Here is a 5,186-nt window from a genome sequence, read left to right as displayed (position 1 = left end):
CAGATGTGTCAGTGAGTACAGATGTGTCAGTGAGTACAGATGTGTCACTGAGTACAGATGTGTCACTGAGTACAGATGTGTCAGTGAGTACAGGTGTGTCAGTGAATACAGGTGTGTCAGTGAGTACAGGTGTGTCAGTGAGTACAGGTGTGTCAGTGAGTACAGATGTGTCAGTGAGTACAGATGTGTCAGTGAGTACAGATGTGTCAGTGAATACAGATGTGTCAATGAGTACAGATGTGTCAGTGAGTACAGATGTGTCAGTGAGTACAGATGTGTCAGTGAGTACAGATGTGTCAGTGAGTACAGATGTGTCAGTAAGTACAGATGTGTTTTGAGGAGAGATTTAAAAGCAGGGACTGAGGTGGCCTGTCGAATATTGATTGACAGATTGTTCCAGAGTTTAGGGCCCACGACTGAAAACGCCCGATCTCCTCTGAGCTTCAGATGGTTTTTGGTACGGCCAAAAGCAGCTGGTCTGATGATCTCAAAGCCCGAGAAGGAGCATAAGGATGAAGAAGGTCGGAGAGGTATGATGGTGTGAGGCCGTTAATGCACTTGAATGTCAGCAGGAGAATTTTAAAATCAACTCTGACACATACAGGAAGCCAGTGAAGGGAGGACAGAACCGGAGTAATGTGCTCAAACCTGCCAGTTCCTGTTAGTAGCTGAGCTGCAGCATTTTGTTCGAGCTGGAGACGTGAAAGTGAAGCCTGACTGACCCCAACATGAAGTGAGTTACAGTAGTCCAGCCGGGTTGTAATAAATGCATGGACTAGTTTTTTAAGGTCGGATCTGGACAGAACGGACTTCAGCTTTGCTATCTGCCTTAGCTGAAAGACTTAAGCTGAACCTTGGCAGCACGGTGGATCAGTGGTTAGCACTGTTGCCTCACAGCAAGAAAGTCCTGGGTTCAATCCCCGGTTGGACCTGTGGTCTTTCTGTGTCGAGTTTACATGTTCTTCTCGTGCTGCGTGAGTTTCCACCCACAGATCAAAAACATGCATGTTAGTCTGCCTTCAGGTCCAGATCTCCATTATAAAAGATCTGTGGTGTCACTGGGATTTCCCTGGTTAAACAAAGGTTAATAAATAAACAAAGGTTAATAAATAAACAAAGGTTAACAAATAAACAAAGGTTAACAAATAAACAAAGGTTAACAAATAAACAAAGGTTAATAAATAAACAAAGGTTAACAAATAAACAAAGGTTAACAAATAAAGGTTAATAAATAAACAAAGGTTAACAAATAAACAAAGGTTAATAAATAAACAAAGGTTAACAAATAAACAAAGGTTAATAAATAAAGATCAATAAATAAATAAAGGTTAATAAATAAATAAATAAAGGTTAATACATAAATAAAGCTTAATAAATAAATAAAGGTTAATAAATAAACAAAGGTTAATAAATAAACAAAGGTTAATAAATAAATAAAGGTTAATAAATAAATAAAGGTTAATAAATAAACAAAGGTTAACAAATAAACAAAGGTTAATAAATAAATAAACAAAGGTTAATAAATACACAAAGGTTAATAAATAAATAAATGTTAATAAATAAATAAATGTTAATAAATAAATAAAGGTTAATAAATAAATAAAGGTTAACAAATAAACAAAGGTTAACAAATAAATAAAGGTTAATAAATAAATAAATGTAAATAAATAAATAAATAAAGGTTAATAAATAAACAAAGGTTAATAAATAAATAAAGGTTAATAAATTAATAAAGGTTAATAAATAAATAAATGTTAATAAATAAATAAATGTTAATAAATAAACAAAGGTTAATAAATAAATAAAGGTTAATAAATTAATAAAGGTTAACAAATAAACAAAGGTTAACAAATAAATAAAGGTTAATAAATAAACAAAGGTTAACAAATAAATAAAGGTTAATAAATAAATAAATGTTAATAAATAAACAAAGGTTAATAAATAAACAAAGGTTAATAAATAAATAAAGGTTAATAAATAAACAAAGGTTAACAAATAAACAAAGGTTAACAAATAAACAAAGGTTAACAAATAAACAAAGGTTAATAAATAAACAAAGGTTAACAAATAAACAAAGGTTAACAAATAAATAAAGGTTAACAAATAAACAAAGGTTAACAAATAAACAAAGGTTAATAAATAAACAAAGGTTAATAAATAAACAAAGGTTAATAAATAAATAAAGGTTAATAAATAAATAAATGTTAATAAATAAATAAATAAATGTTAATAAATAAACAAAGGTTAATAAATAAATAAAGGTTAATAAATTAATAAAGGTTAACAAATAAACAAAGGTTAACAAATAAACAAAGGTTAATAAATAAATAAAGGTTAATAAATAAATAAATAAATAAATGTTAATTAATAAATAAACCTCACAGGTTCATCACTACAACAGGGTATTGATTCAGACCCAGAACCGAACCACCCAGAACTGAGTCTTTAGGTTTATGCTGCGTTCAGTTTGTACTCAGAAGTCAGAACACAGTTCTGTTCAACCAACATGTTCTGGTTGGATCCACAGAAGGAGCAGGACTGGTTCTGAAGGACATGCTAACAGGAGTTAGCTGCTAACTGAACCGTGCTGGTCCAAACTGTCCTGATGCATGCTCGAGGATCCAGGTAGAGAAATCCAACGAGGCTGGGTCCAGTCCTCTGGGCAGGTTCTTTGTTGAAACGTTTCGGCTTTTATCCAGAGGAACGATGGTTTGAAAGAGGAGTGAAGGAGGCCGTGTTTGTGAAGAGAACCTGACCATCATTAAACGGGGCGGAGCCTCAGTGTCCAACTGTCCCCCTCTTACAATGCTGGTATAGCATCACTCAGGCCCCTGTGAACAGCACGCGGCCATCAAGGTGCTAACGATCAGTCAGTGTCCTGATGGTCCTCCATCATGTGAACAGCTGGTTCTGGATGTCAACAACAAACTGGTTGATCCACCATGAGAAGGTGCTGTTTATAAGACTGCGTTTGTTGCAGCTCCTCAGACTGAGGAAAATGTTTGAACAAAGAAGAATCCGTCCAGAGGACCCGACTCAACTTGTCAGATGAACCCTGCTGGGTTTCCATCTGGAACTCCGTTCAGTCAGACCCGACAGCGTTCTGAGCGCCGAGCTAACAGAACGCAGCAGAACTTCACAGGTTCTGTTTGGGACTTCTTTTTCCCTAAGGTTCCCATCAAACGTCCAGTTGTTACTTCTAAAATCAGCTGATCAGAACTGCCAAACAAAACTGAAACATTTAGCTCATCGTTCCTGAAGCTCAGCGAGAGCTTCAGTGCAGAACACTGAAAGAGCCGCTTTCAGCAGAGTAACAACCAAAGTGCTTAAAGAGGAGACTCGAACTCTTCTTGTTGCATGAACACCCTAAAACAAAACAAACCCAGCACATTCACACGTTCGAGTAAAGTGGACGGTGTGGAAAAAAATCAACTCTGAACCCAAAGAAACAAACATCTAAAGAGCAAAACCATCCGATTGGCCGAGGAGACAGAAGAGTTCAACCACAGATGTTCACATGATGATGTTTGTTCCTGCAGGGTCAACGACCTCCAGCCTGAGTACGCAGAACTAATACGCAGAAATAATACGCAGAAATAATACGCAGAACTAATACGCAGAACTAATACGCAGAAATAATACGCAGAAATAATACGCAGAAATAATACGCAGAAGTCCAGAGGACCACAGAGCGTATTGGTGGAAACCTGGGCTGGACCCGACCACGATGATGGAACAAACGGGGAGAGTCACTTTGACAAACATCTGATCATTTTTTTATCAGAACCAGAAACATTTCTGCTGCTTTGACTTTCAGAATAAGAGCGTCTCTGTCTATGAAGTTCTAAAGTCCAGAAGCAGAGTCTGGAGCTAAAAGCAGCTGATCGGTTTTTTCAACAGAATTCTGAATACAATATTTAGATTTGATACAAATATTTGTTCTTTCAACATTTGAATCATTATTTGAACTCTCTTTCTTTATATTCTGTACCACTGCTGGCAGAAAATCATTTTATGAATTTACTTGGTTTTCTTTTGGTGTATTGACTTCACGTCCTGAAAGTGGGTGGAGCCTGATCTGTCCACAGCCAATCAAAGGAGGTGTTGAGGTTCTGCTGGCTGCACAAAGGGAACTTGTATCTTAAACTTTTTATTTTTAAATCAAATAAAAAGTAAAAACAGAACAAAGTGCAGCGAGGCCTCGTGTTAGGGCTGGAGTGGTCATCATGCAACAGCCAGAGGATGAGGAGTAAAACGTTAACACAAGGCATCACCCTCAACGCAGAACAAGTGTTCGATTCTTTTAGAGTTCAATGTGGAGAACGAAGAACACTGCAGAACCCTGAAGGTTCTGCTGGAATAGTCGGGTTAAACTTAAGCAACAAAATCAGATAAACAACGAACCTGTCAACACAGTGGAACAACACTTCTGGGTAATCAGCCTCGGCTCAAAGCTCCGCCCCCTTTTGGGAGATTAAAAAAGTTTTGTCACTTTTTGGGTTGAAACAGATTTGCTAAAATGTTAACTCCTGAGGTGTCTGTTTATAAAACTGATTTAATAATAAAAAAAACATAAAAATTTAAATATAAAATATACTTTTACATTTATATAACCAAATATTATGGTTTGTCAGTCCACGGATTATTTACCAAATATAAATAATTTATAAAAGACAAATGGCACCTTTAAATTCAGAGAGTAAATGAGATCTGGTGAAGATGTAGAAGAATCTACCTGAGTTCACCAGGAACCTCTGACTGACAGAGGGAACACAACGCAAGATTTTTCTACATTACAAACCTGACAACAGGTGGAGTTGAACCAACACAGGGGCGGCTGTGGCTGAGTGGTTAGAGCAGTCGTCCTCCGATGTGTGTCCCATCGGTGTTTGAATGTGATAAAGCTCTGATTAGTGTCTTTAGAAAGATTTGTTCAATTAGCTTTTTAAAGATCTAGTAGAGTGCTGTATGAATGGGTACATGAGGCACAGATTGTTGTAAAGAGCTTTGAGTAACTTGAAATAAGATAGAAAGGTGCTGTATAAGTACAGCCCATTTACCATTAAACACAGGGTTAACACAGGGTTAACACAGGGTTAACACAGAGTTAACACAAGGTTAACACAGGGTTAACACAGGGTTAACACAGTTAACACAGAGTTAACACAGTTAACACAAGGTTAACA

Source organism: Nematolebias whitei, chromosome 17 (genome assembly GCF_014905685.2).
Source record: "Nematolebias whitei isolate Nwh7 chromosome 17, NemWhi1, whole genome shotgun sequence".
Classification (NCBI taxonomy): domain Eukaryota; kingdom Metazoa; phylum Chordata; class Actinopteri; order Cyprinodontiformes; family Rivulidae; genus Nematolebias; species Nematolebias whitei.
This window is presented reverse-complemented; position numbering follows the sequence as displayed.